Below are 14477 nucleotides of genomic sequence, written 5' to 3'. Positions count from 1 at the left end.
CAATACTACACTGTATGCTAACTAACTTGAATTTAAATAATTAAAAATAAATAAATAAAGTGGGCAGAAATCAAGGCATCCAGTGTTGGCAAAAATTATGTCATAGTAGCAATAAGGCAGAGATAGTGTGGCTGTAGCAGCAGAACATCAGATCACACTAACCCTACTGCTGTGTAACACTTTGTTGAGGAGACCATCCTTACCACCACCACGAAAACACTTAGATCATGTGTCTGTGCCCTAGCTTTCACCGTCAGGGAAAATAAATATCTAGACTTTATTGCTTCTCTAGTTAACAATAATTCTGCAACCATGAATAATCAGAGTGGAATGTTCCATGAACATAGATGAGGGTTTCAAATACTAGATAACCAAAAACATGTCAACAAATAATCATGTGGTCCATTCTTTGCCTACCCAACATTCATGTAGGTTATTCTTCCTTTAGCTACATCTCCTCCCACCAAAACAATAAACCCACAAAAAAAAAAAAAAAAAAAAAAAAAAAAACCACAAAACTGAAAGTTAGTTTTATAATTTTCACACTTAACAAGATTCTGCTCATTCCTTCTCTAAGCAGACAGAAGAAAATGTGGTAGAGTACTGAGAAAGAGTTCTCAAAGTGAGGTCACCAGACTAACACTTTGGCAACTTGTTAGAAGTGCAAATCATCAGGCCAAACCTGGAACTACTGAATTAGAAACTAAGCAATCTGTGTTTAACAAATCCTCTGGGTATATTCTGGTCATGCTAAAGTTTGAGAACCATTTCATATTAAGTATATTTAAAAATATATGTATAGAAGATGAAGCAACACTATCAACCAACTTGAGCTAATTAACATTTGGGAAACACACCACAGCAGCTTATGCATTCTTTTCAGTTGTGTACCTTTAACAAGGTAGTTCATGTTCTAGGCCATAAAACTAATCTAACCAACTTTGAAATGATGAAAATCTCCACAAAGTAGATTTTCTGAGCGTACTGGAATTGAATTAGAAATAAATATCAAAGATTTGGAAAATCTCAAATTATTTGGAAACTAAGTAACATTCCTAAACAGCTTATAATTCAAAAAAGAAATATAAAGTGAAATTGAAAAGTGTTTGAAGCTCAATTAAAATGAAAACACAACATAACCAAAATCTGCGGGATGCCTGTAAAACAGTACTTGAGGGAGAAATGTCTACCACTAAAATCCTCTGCAGTTAGAAAAAAAGAAAAGGTCTCAAACCCAGGACTTCAGATTTCAATTTAAGAATAAAAAAAAAAAAAAAAGAAAATTAAACCCAAGGTAAACAGAAGCACAGAAATAATATTAGCAGATGCCAATGATATAGAAAAGAAAAACAAGAAAATCAACAAACCTATTGATCTTGGAGAAGATCAATAAACTTGGTAAACTCAGTGACAGCAGCATAGATTGTACAGATATTAAATAGTAACAAAATAATATGAACAACTTTCTGCCAATAAATTAGGCAACTTAGAGGACATAGAAAAGACCCTAGAAAGGAACTTTAGCCAAAGACCACCAGGAACACACTTGTAGTTGAACAAGTTGCGTTTATAACTCCTTTCAATGAGGGAAAACATATTCCAAGGGGAGCCATGAGGGAATCTCAGGAACAGAACATTAAAAAGTACCTGTTATAGGATTTGAGCTTTGGCTAATGGATTCGAATTAGAATCTAAGGAAAAAGAGGTTTGCTCTAATTGGATGCTGTCAGCAAGCAGAGACCTGAAGTTCACCCATTTTATCCTTACAGATCATTCAAGCTGAAAACAATATTTTCATTAACAAATAAATGGTTATACTATGTTACATCTACTCTAGTAGTATTCTGCAATAAAAATTATGCACGTAACAACAAAGATGAATTTCAAAATAAATGCTGAATGAAAAGAACTAGGCAAAAAGAAATGTCTACTATGCAATGCATTCATACACGATTCTAGAAAGAAAACGCAAGCTCATCTCTAGCGACAAAAAGCAGATCAGTGGTTGCCTAGAAAAGAGCAATCTGGACAGTTGGGAAGATTTAAAAGTGGCAGGTGGAAACTGTTGGGTATGGTTGTTCATTATCATGATCGGGGTGGCAGTTTTAGACGTGTATACATAGGTCAGAACTTACCAAATTGCACAGTTTAAAGATGCACAGTTTATCATATGTTGATTATATTTCAATAATTTGATTAAAAAAAGATAAAGAAGTCATTGTTTTCCTAAACTTCAGACACAGTTACTTAACCAGAAACTACACTCAACCAACATCCTCTTTCTTCCTCTATAGACATTAGAAATTATATCTCAATTAGCATACACATATTTTTAATGGAATGGATTTGAAAGTAACCTCAAAGATTAATTGAAAGTTGAGACTTATACATGAGTCTCTATTTCCCCAAAAGTATTACAGGTAAAATAGCATTTTCTCCCTTTCATATATTGGCAATATTATGACTAATTACTATGTTAACACTTACTATATTTACATAAGACACAATAAATTACAGGCTTAAGTTTACAGAATCCAAGTAAGAAAGTTCAGAGTACATTTTTATTCCTCTTGGACCAACAGTGATTTTTTTTTCCTGCTTCTCTACTCAAAAATCTTGATTCCTACTCGGTACAAGATATCCAGAAAATTCTTATCTGTCCTATACACAAAAACCATGTCATCAAATACATGGTCTCTGAGCATGGGGTTTACCAGCGCCCCAGCAAGACTGGATAAGAACTTGCTTTACTCAAAAGGTAGTCTTTTTATTTTTACAGAAACACATTTTTATTTAACAATCAGAAGAATACATCATGTACATCGTGTTTGAGAATTGGTTAGCACAGGAGCGCCTGAGTGGCTCATTATCCAACTTTGGCTCAGGTCATGATCTCACAGTTCGTGAGTTCAAGCCCTGTGTCCAGCTCTGTGCTGAGAGCTCACAGCCTGGAGCCTGCTTCAAATTCTGTGTCTCCTTTCTCTCTGCCCCTCCCCTGCTTGCTCATGCATGCTTGCTGTCTCTCAAAAAACAAATATTAAAAAATTGGTTAGCACAAAACAATGTTTTGAAAAATATTGAAACAGATTTATAGAACTTTTTATCCTTTGCTACAACTTTTATTGAGATATAATTGACATAGATCACTCTATTGTAAGTTTTATTGAGATATAATGGACCTATATCACTCTATGATAAGTTTAATGTAGATGGCATAATGATTTGACTAACATGTTTCATGAAATTACAGTGCTAAGTTTATGTAGCATCCATCATCTCACATAGATACAATAAAACGGGGAAGCAAAAAAAGAAAAAAAATGTTTTTCTTTGGAATGAGAACTCTCATTCTCTCTCTTTACTTCTTTATATATTGTACAGCAGTGTTGGCTATAGTCATCACGTTGTACATTGCACTCCTAAAGTGCTTATTTATCTTATGACTGAAATTTATACCTTTTGACCACCTTATTTCAATCCCTCCTCCTTTCACTCCCTGCCTCTGGTAACCACAAATCCGATCCTTTTGTCTAGGAGTTGGGTTTTTAGATTCCACTTATAAATGAGATCACACAGTATTTGCCTTTCTCATTAATTTCATTCAACATAATATTCTCAAGGTCCACGCATGTTGTAAGTGGCAGGACTTCCTCATTTTCTTTGGTGGAATAACATTCCATTGTCTGGGGCGCCTGGGTGGCTCAGTTGGTTAAGTGTCCAACTTTGGCGCAGGTCACGATCTCACCATTTGTGGGTCTGAGCCCCACATTGGTCTCTATGCTGACAGCTCGGAGCCTGGAGCCTGCTTCAGATTCTGTGTCTCCCTCTCTCTCTCTGTGCTCTTCCCCTGCTCATATTCTTTCTGTCTCTCAAAAATAATCATTAAAAAAAAATTCCATTGCCTAAGTATACCACAACTTCTTTGTCCATTCATCTGTCAATGGACACTTAGGTTGTTTCCACGCCTTAGCTATTATAGATAATGCTGCTATGAACATGGGGATGCAGATATCTTTTTGAGTGGTTTTTCTTTTGGATATATTCCCAAAAGTGGAATTGTTAGGTCATTTGGTAGTTCTATTTTTAAATTATTGAGGATCCTCCATTTTGTTTTCCACAGTGGCTGCACCAGTCTACAAATTCATCAACAGTGAAAGGTTCCTTCTCCCCTACATGTGCCTCTACATTTGTTATCTTGTCTTTTTGATGATGGCTATTCTAACAGGTATGAGATAATATCTCATTGTGGTTTTGATTTGCATTTCCCCTATGACTAGTGATGTTGAGCATCTTTTCAGGTACTTGTTTACCTTTTGTATACCTTTGGAAAAATGTCTATTTAGGTTTCAGATATAAAAAAATCCCATTTTTAATTGGATTATTTTTTTACTCTTTAGTTGTAGGAATTCTTCATATATTTTAGATATTGACCCCTTAGCAGATAAATGGTTTGCAAATATTTTTTTTCATTCTGTAGGCTGTCTTTTCACTTTGTTGATGGTTTTGCTGTGCAGAAGCTTTTCAGTTTGAGGTAGTCCCACGTGCTTTTTATGTCGTTATTCATGCTTTATGTGTTTTCCAAAAAATCATTGCCAAAATCCAGGTGAAGGATCTCTTTTCCTATGTTTTCCTCCAGAAATTTCATCATTTCAGGTCTTATATTTGAGTCTTTAATCCATTTCCAGCTAGCTTTTCTTAGTAGTGTAAGATATGGGTCCATTCTCCTACATCTGGATATCCAATTTCCCCAGCACCATTTAAGAGATTTTCTTTTGTCCACTGAGTATTCTTGGCTCTCTTGTCATATTAGCTGACCGTTTGTGCTTGGGTTTATTTCTAAACTCTCAATTCTATACCATTGATTTGTCTATTTTTATGGCAGTACCATATACTATTTTGAGGACTGTAACTATGTAATATAGCTTGAAGTCAGGAAGTATAATCCCTACTGTTTAGTCCTTTTTCAGGATTGCTTTGGCTATTCAGGATTTTTTGTGGTTTCATGTAAGTTTTAGATTTTTTTTTTTTTTACTTTTGAAAAAAATGCCATTGAAATCTTCATAGGGATCACATTGAATCTATAGATGGCTTTTGGTAGTATTGACATTTTAACAATATTTCCAAACCATGAACACACAACATCTTTTCATTTGTTTCATTTCTTAATGGTTTAAGGAAACTGACCTCATGCCATATGCATCAGGTTGTATATAAATGTTTATCAATAACCTTTCATGTTAGGTATTTTCAGGATCACTTTTGTATGGTTTCTCTGTTCCAAATTTTTTTTTTTGTTTGTTTATTTTTGAGAGAGACAGAGACAGGATGTGAGTGGGTTAGGGGCAGAGAGAGAGGGAGACACAGAATCCAAAGCAGGCTCCAGGCTCCAAGCTGTCAGTCAGCACAGAGCCCAACGCGGGGCTTGAACTCACCAGCCATGAGATCATGACCCGAGCTGAAGTCAGACACTCAACTGACTGAGTCACCCGGGCGCCCCACTCTCTGTCTCAACTTTGACATTAATTTCAGATTTCCAGGCAGAGGATAAAGACAATGCTACTGCTTATAATTTTAATTTCCAGAGGTCTGCTTCTCCCTAGATATTGGATCTCTTAGGTTTGCACCATAATGACTTCACATTAGAATCACCAGGGAGGTTTGGGGTGCCTGACTAGGTCAGTTGGTTAAGTGTCTGACTCTTAATCACAGCTCAGGTCGTCTCATGGTTTCTAAGTTGAAGCCTGCTTGTTATTCTGTCTCCTCTCTCTGCCCCTCCCCTGCTTGCTCTCTCTCAAATAAAAGTAAACTTTAAAAAAATTAGTAAGGGGAGACTGGGTGGCTCAGTGAGTTAAATGTCCGAGGTTGAGTCAGGTCATGATCTCAAGGTTTGTTGAATTTGAGCCTCACATTGGGCTCTGTGCTGACAGCTCAGAGCCTGGAGCCTGCTTGGATTCTGTGTCTCCCTCCCTCTGCCCTTCCCCTACTCGTGCTGTCTTTCTCGCTCTCAAAAATAAACATTAAATGAAATTGTTAATCACCAGGGAACTTTGAACATGTTAATGATTGATTTAAGGTTTTATTTTTGAGAGAGAGAGAGTGAGCGCAGGGTAGGGGCAGAGAGAGAGAGAGAGAAACATAGAATCCAAGCAGGCTCCAGGCTCTGAGCTGTCAGCAAGCACAGAGCCCGATGTGGGGCTCTAACTCAATAATCATGAGATCACGACCTGAGCTGAAGTCAAACACTTAACCCACTGAGGCACCCAGGTGTCCCTAAACATGCTAATGATTAAATCCCAATCCCAGAGACTGTAATTTAATTGATCTGATCTGGGTACTGATAAAATTAAGAGCTCCCAAGGTGAATATGCAGATAGGACTGCAAACTGCTAGTCCATAACCTGTTACACGAAGTTTGGTCAAGATCAGCAGCCTAAGTATCACCTGTGAGCCTTCTCAGATTCATTGTTGATTTACTCATTGTCAAATTTACTCATTTTGACGTGGTAATGTCGACTGAAAAAAAAAAAAGCCAATCTCAAAATAGGTTAGTAAATGCCTTATTTGTTGTATTACTGAGGAGTATAGCCTGGGAGACAGTATTTCAGATTGCTCTGAAGTTTGTTAGTTTACAAGGGATTATATGCAAAATGGGCAAGGGATATATGGGCTTATAAGCAGTTCTCCAAATACTTGTGCATCAAAAGGTATAATTTGCCTGGTTGTCAATATTAAGGTTTAACTGACTTCCATAGACCCATGAACGACCCTTAGGTCATCTTAATACATTGTTTCTATCATACCTGATTTTTCAAAATCACTGCCTGCATGCCTCTACTTAACTGGCTTTCCAGTTCTTCTTGTTTTTGTTATCTCCTTGAGGTCACTTGAGATAGTCAAAGAAAGCTGACAGCAGTTTTAGAGCACACCAGGTGACCTAAGTGTACTTCAATTTGGAGAAGCACTGGTCCCAACATAAAAACTCCAGTGGGACTCATTCTTAAAGTAAGTGATCTCAAGTACAAGTCCTTCAAAGTGTGTTTTTCAAGACACCCTGATTTTTTTTTTTTTTAACTTTTAGAATCAACTTTCATTTTTCACAGAAAAAGAAAAAAAAAAAAAACCACCCTGCTTGGTTTTAGTGTAGATTTTAATCAGATTATCTGGCACGCATTTAACAGATTTACCACAAACGAAGTTCCTTGAGGCAAATATCTACAACTATTTTTAAGAGAGGGGAGAAAAGGCCTCTCTAAAGTTGCATATTTGAGAAATTGGGAAAGCAGAAAATGGCTCTTGCGAGGATTACACACTTTCATTCCTTTTTAGAATAGCCTTAATGGAAGAAAGCTTCCACAAGGGGGCAGTAACACATCATTTCCAGTCTCTGAATCGCAAGAGCTAAGCTTTTCTTATTTAAGGCTAACACAGGCCTTTCTGAACTCATTCGAATGTATGGAAAAAACCTATTAATTCAAATTGCCTTAATTACTTACAGTCTGCTATCATTTCAGTTGCTTGATTAATTTTCATCTTAATATTTTTAAGGGTACTATGCATATTGACTGATTTGACCAGTGAAGTGTTTTATTCTATTTTCAGAAGTAGGTCTTCTAAAAAAAAAAAAAAAAAAAAGTTAAACTTTCATAGCTGATGAATATCGTTTTTATTTTGTTAAAAAGTAATGGATTCAAACAAATATGCCCAACTGATTTTTAAAAAAAATTTTTAATATTTATTTTTGAGAGAGAGAGACAGAGTATGAGCAAGGGAGGGGCAGAGAAAGAGGGAGACACAGAATCGGAAGCAGGCTCCAGGCTCTGAGATGTCGGCACAGAACTCATGAATCATGAGATCCTGACCTGAGCCAAAGTCAGATGCTTAACTGACAGAGCCAGTCCCGCCAGCCCGCCAGCGCTCCCCCTCCCCCCCGAAAATGATTTTTTTTAAAGGGTGGATAAGCAGTTCAAAGGAAAACCTTTTCAACTAAGGGCGCTAGAGCAACTGGATGACCTTTGACCTAAATTCACACCTTCTACAAAAATTGACTCACATCACAGACATAAAAGTAAAACTACAAAAATTTCAGAAAGAAACAGGAGGAAAATTCTTGAGACTTGGCATTCAGTAAAGAATTTTTAGGCCTGACAAACAAAAGCACAATCCCCAAAAAAGGAAATTTGTAAAACTGAATTTCATCAAAGTTAGAACTTCTCCCTGGGGAAGAAGCTGTACATGAAAAGACAAACTGCATATTGCAAGAAATCATTTATGTAAATGACCACATATCTGAAAAAGGACTTATATCCACAATAAAGAATTCTTAAAACAGTTTTAAAGAAACTTTTCCAGTTGGAAAATAGGCAAAGGGCATAAATAGACATTTCACTGAAAATGATGTACAGATGGTAAATAAGGAAAACATATTCATATATTTTTAGCCATTACAGAAGTGCACGTTGAAACCACAATGAAAATCACCATTCTTTCAGAATGGCTAAAATCAAGTGTCAACACCAATGCTAGCAAGAATGCAAGGGAACAAAATCACACATACATTGCTGACAGGAATGTAAAGGGTACAGTAACTCTGGAAAGGAGTGTAGTAGGTTCTCACAAAACTATGTGCTACCCAGGGGAGCCATCAACCAAATTCTCGGCATTTGTCCTAGAGATATGAAATGGGCTTATGTTCACACAGAAACATACACATGAATGTGTATACGCTGTATTTATATTGGCCCTAAACTGAAAACAACCTAAATCTGTCAGCGGGTGAATGGTTGACAAACTATGGTACATCCATACCAGGAAATACTACTCAACAATAAAACCAGCTATAGAAACAAAATAGCAATAGCTGCAAAAATCTGAAGTGATCCCAAAGAAATTATGAGGCTTTTAAAAGTTGATCTCAAAAGGTTTTGAAACATATGATCCCATTCATTAGGTTCTTGAAATGGCAGAATTGTAGAGATGGAGAACAAATTGGTCAGTGGTGTGGGTTAAAGACAGGAAGAATGACGGAACTGGCGGGGGCTATAAAGGACAGGACAAGGGATCTTTGTGTAGAATGTTCTGCATCTTGATTGTGTTGATGGTTACATGAACGTACACATATAATGAAAGAAACTGAACACATAAAGGAGTAACTGTAAAACTTGTGAAATCTGGGGGTACCGGGGGGTGCTCAGTCGGTTAAGCATCTGACTTTGACTCAGGTCATGATCTCACAGTTCGGGAGTTCAAGCCCCTCATTGGGATCTCTGATGTCAGCTCAAAGCCCTCTTGGGATCCTCTGTCTCTGTCTCTGCCCCTTCCCCACCTCACACTGTTACACACTCTCAGTTTCACAAAAAAAAATGAACATTTTAAAAAAATGTAAAAAAAAAAAAAAAGCTTGTGAAACTTGAATAAAGCCTGTGAATTGTATCAAGGTCAATTTCCACATTGTGATAATGTACCATAGTCATGCAAGATGCTACTACTGGGGGGAAAATGGGTGAAGGCCATTAGGAACCTCTGTGTATCAATAGTTTACAACCGCATGTGAATCTAAAGTTATCTCAAAGTTAGAATAAGATAAAAACAGGAATGCCTGCTTCTAGCAAACAAAATATCCACAGAACATAAAATTACATAAATTCAAGTTACTGAACTATTTACTCAATCTAGTTATTTCTTAATGTCTGTATCCATTTGCTTGAGGATACGTGCACGTATAGTTGCATTTTTTTTAATAAAGCAGTCACATGAGTAAATTATGTTTTAAAAATTTAGCATATAGTTACCCCATGTAAGTTTGTATCCCCTCATTTGTAACAGCTGCATAGCATTTCAATTTATGGTAAATGGCTGATGGGTAGGTTTAGTTTTTGGTAATTTATGTTTTCCTAGTCTATTTGTATCTATTCAAAGATACAAATATAAGGAGGCTCTCCTGTATCTCTGTCAAGTAACTTTGAATTAAAACAGCTTTAAATCATGTGCATATGAAACATTTTAATCAGTAGGACTTATAAGCAAGATATTAGTAGCAACAGCATACTTTCAATACCTGAGTCCACCACAAGAACCAGCAGATCAAGAAGGAGAACAAGACAAAATCTATGACTAAACAACGTGATGAGGGAGGTAACCCCATGAAGCCCAGGTTAAGCAAGAGGAGCAAGACCACCAGGATACAGAGAAAATCACCAATTGTCTCCAACAGCATGAAAGAAAGGCAACAGTGTTTCCAGAGACTAAGTACTGGAAAGCTTAGAAACCCAATTGGTAACAGATGGGCACCCCCAAAGCTGGAGATTCCTGCTTGGTGCGAAGAGCTCAGTAGCATAACCATAACCTAGAGCAGCAGACTCCCCCCTGCTGTCAACCTGTAGGGGACAGTGAGGATGGAAAGAGCTGAAGGAGGAAGTGGTCTGTACCCTGTGAATCCAGCAAATTAACCACCTCCAGGACAAAGCGCTGACCTGGGGAGAAAATTCAGGAAGCTAATTATAATTTGAGCTGGACAAGGACACTGAGGTCCAAAAAAGATTAGATATATAGGAGGAGAAGGCCAGTCTCAACAACTCCAAGTACAGATAATTTCTTTACCTTCTAGTTCCAGAAATACCAGATGCTGTGCAGGTAAAATAGGAAGGCTTGGTTCAACTTGATTGAATCTTCTGGCCCTGTTTACTAATCTAGTCAGTATCTGTTCTACTCAAATCCATCACAATACAGACAGACGCTCAGCAAATCATATCTAAATATTTTCTTGGGAAATAAACGCTAAAGAGTGTTCTCAAACTCCTACCTGTGGGTCAAAACATTGCTCTGAAACATCACAGGTTCTTGAGTCGGTTCAGCTTTTTATAAGGGGCAGGGCTTCCCTGCTCCCACGAAAAGCTATAAACTTCACCTGTTCCCAGTCAACCATCAAATCCTGCTATCATAGAGACAGTGCTTAGTGTATTCTCCCCTCCCCGCCCAGAATGAACATTTTCATTCTCATCCCCTCTCTTTCGTTCTCTCTCTGCCTTCGATTTTACCAGAGGATACATTTTTGTTTGCTTTCTCCAGCACTTTTTTTAAACCTTCTAATTTTAGTGTGGTGGTGGTGGTGAGCACAGAATATATTTAGCCTCAAAGACAAAAACATGTGCAGGACAAATGAACAGAAAGGAATCTAATTAGTAGGTGCTCTGATAATATAGAAATGAGAGGACTAAGAAAGATGGGAGAAGGGGAGGAAGAAAGGCATTGCATAGAACGAGCTTATGGACCACCTCATCTATAATGCCCGGGAGTCGCAGGATTTTGTGTGCAGACATGGGTGTAGGCTGTAGGCATATTTACTACTGCAAAGGGAAAAGCCTTAATGTTAGTATTATGATATCAAAGTGGAGGATGAAGGAGAGCATGGGGAGGGGAAGAAAGAGAATACAAGCTAATGTTGTCTTAGTTTGGAGACAATGTCTAAAGAAAAAGATTACTTTAGCAAATTATATCAGGAAGCCATCAGAACAAAATCCAGCCTTCCTATCCAACCTTCACACCAGAACAAAAGCAATGAATACAAATAAGTTAGTGAAAGACAGATATGTGCATACAACTATTGAAAATGCTATAACCAAAATAAAACCACACAAAATTCTCATATCAATAAAAGTAAATGGTTTAACTCTTATTAAAAGAAGGTATTGCCAAATTAAATCACAAAGCAAAACTCAATTCCATGCTGAATGCAAGACATATATCAGAAAGGTTAAAAGGACAGAAGACAAATAAAAGGGTAACAGACAAAAGGATTTCCTTATGGATTAACAGAGCAGAAGGTGAACACCTGATGTATGTGCTCACGTTTTTACACTTAACAGGTGGAGGCGTTCGCACTGGTGTGAGTTTATTTGAAAGGTGTTTACATGGCTAGTGTATTTGAACATGTAAAGAAACCACTTTTATATTATTAGAAGTAGAAATGGTAACAGTGAGTTAAAGAAGAAAATAATAGCATCTACATTGAAGGCTGAGAAGAGTCACTGCTGGGTAGCAATCACATTACCAGAAGGTCAGCTGTGTACAGTTAAAATGCCTGTGCCCTTCTATTGAAATCATGTGTCATCCTAGGAAAGGGTGTGCTTTTCACACAGCTACTATCAGCTGTGCTATTGCTGTCTACACAGTCTGAAGCATCTGACTTAGGCTTGCCTTCATATGATCATATTCATGGTCACATTTTTCACTTTAGAGAAGCTATGATATTGCAATTATATTTTGGATAACTTATGTGGTCCTAGACAAATAATCTTTGACATGCACAATTTCTTCATGACAGGGGTATTTATGCTTACCCAAACGGAAGTGAACATTTTCATCAGTAGTAGAATGAGTAAATGATGGTATTCTCATATAATGGAATACTATGAAACAAAATTTTAAAAAATGATTGCTATATGCATTGGTGGGGGGGATAAATCTCACCAACATAATTTTAAACAAATGAAATCACACACAGAAGAGCATGTGTTATGGGATTGAGTTTACACAAATTTCAAAAATATGATAGTGTCAGGATATATTAATCACTAGGATGTGGTCACCTCTATGGGAGAAGGGGTTAGAGTTGGGAAAGGGTAGGCAATACTGAGACCCAGATGTGGGAGTATCTTTACTTTGTGTTATGAAATGCATCTTTCCTTTGACAATGCCTTTATCATGTTTCATAATGTTTACAGACCTCTGGGCAGGAAGATAAATTCTTGAGTCAGAAATGTGGAACTGTGCACTTTCACTATGTTCCCAAATATTCCTTCATATATAATTTTCTGCCTTATGGATTTCAGGGACCTCTGAACCCCACATGATCCATAAATTACATTCAGTGAACAGCATTTTCTAGGATTCATGATTACCTCAACAGATCTCTTCTAATTATTTTGTTCCTTTGTGATACACATTTATTTTCCTAATTAAACATGAAGTTTTCAAGCCAATTTCATAAATATGCTCCTTCTCAAGTGATAATAACCTTTAGATGTTACTTAAATATCAGCTGGTTTGTCCTGTGCTTTTCAACATGACTCCACTGATTTATCAAAACATTAAATCATATATGTTTGACTTTAGCCTCTACTACAAAGCTGTAATCATCAAGATATCATGGTATTGGCACAAAAACAGACACATAGACCAATGGAATAGAATAGAGACTCCAGAATTGGACCCACAAAAGTATGGTCAACTAATCTTTGAAAAAGCAGGAAAGAATATCCAATGGAAAAAAAGACACTCTCTTTAACAAATGGTGCTGGGAGAACTGGACAGCAACATGCAGAAGGATGAAATCAGACCACTTTCTTACACCATTCACAAAAACAAACTCAAAATGGATAAAGGACCTGAATGTGAGACAGGAAACCATCAAAACCCTAGAGGAGAAAGCAGGAAAAGACCTCTCTGACCTCAGCCGTAGCAATTTCTTACTTGACACATCCCCAAAGGCAAGGGAATTAAAAGCAAAAATGAACTATTGGGACCTCTTGAAGATAAAAAGCTTCTGCACAGCAAAGGAAACAACCAAGAAAACTAAAAGGCAACCAACGGAATGGGAAAAGATATTTGCAAATGACATATAGGACAAAGGGCTAGTATCCAAAATCTATAAAGAGCTCACCAAACTCCACACCCAAAAAACAAATAATCCAGGGAGAAATGGGCAGAAAACATGAATAGACACTTCTCTAAAGAAGACATCCAGATGGCCAACAGGCACATGAAAAGATGCTCAACGTCGCTCCTCATCCGGGAAATACAAATCAAAACCACACTCAGATACCACCTCACGCCAGTCAGAGTGGCCAAAATGAACAAATCAGGAGACTATAGATGCTGGTGAGGATGTGGAGAAACGGGAACCCTCTTGCACTGTTGGTGGGAATGCAAATTGGTGCAGCCGCTCTGGAAAGCAGTGTGGAGGTTCCTCAGAAAATTAAAAATAGACCTACCCTATGACCCAGCAATAGCACTGCTAGGAATTTATCCAAGGGATACAGGGGTGCTGATGCATAGGAGCACTTGTACCCCACTGTTTATAGCAGCACTCTCAACAATAGCCAAAGTATGGAAAGAGCCTAAATGTCCATCAACTGATGAATGGATAAAGAAGTTGTGGTTTATATATACAATGGAATACTACTTGGCAATGAGAAAGTATGAAATCTGGCCATTTGTAGCAACGTGGATGGAACTGGAGAGTGTTATGCTAAGTGAAATAAGCCATACAGAGAAAGACAGATACCATATGGTTTCACTCTTATGTGGATCCTGAGAAACTTAACAGAAGTCCATGAGGGAGGGGAAGAAAAAAAAATAAAAAAGAAAGAGGTTAGAGAGAGAGAGAGAGAGAGCCAAAGCATAAGAGAATCTTAAAAACTGAGAACAAACTGAGGTTGTTGGGGGGGGTGGGAGGGAGGGGAGGGTGGGTGATGGGTATT

General features: G+C 37.5%; 1 long non-coding RNA gene across 1 annotated transcript in view; it reads left to right on the top strand.

The window, feature by feature from the left end:
• Positions 1–14477, top strand: part of LOC109267335 (uncharacterized) — a 28129-nt gene that overhangs the window by 12749 nt on the left and 903 nt on the right. Inside the window, exons 2-3 of the long non-coding RNA XR_002080035.2 lie at positions 4121–4225; positions 6880–7002. This is a non-coding gene — a long non-coding RNA (uncharacterized LOC109267335). The remainder of the gene's footprint in view (positions 1–4120; positions 4226–6879; positions 7003–14477) is intronic.

This window comes from Panthera pardus, unplaced genomic scaffold (assembly GCF_024362965.1).
Source record: "Panthera pardus isolate Hobbes unplaced genomic scaffold, ASM2436296v1 HiC_scaffold_12, whole genome shotgun sequence".
Classification (NCBI taxonomy): domain Eukaryota; kingdom Metazoa; phylum Chordata; class Mammalia; order Carnivora; family Felidae; genus Panthera; species Panthera pardus.
The sequence above is the reverse complement of the archived record's forward strand: the minus strand, read 5'-3'. Positions and strand labels throughout refer to the sequence as shown.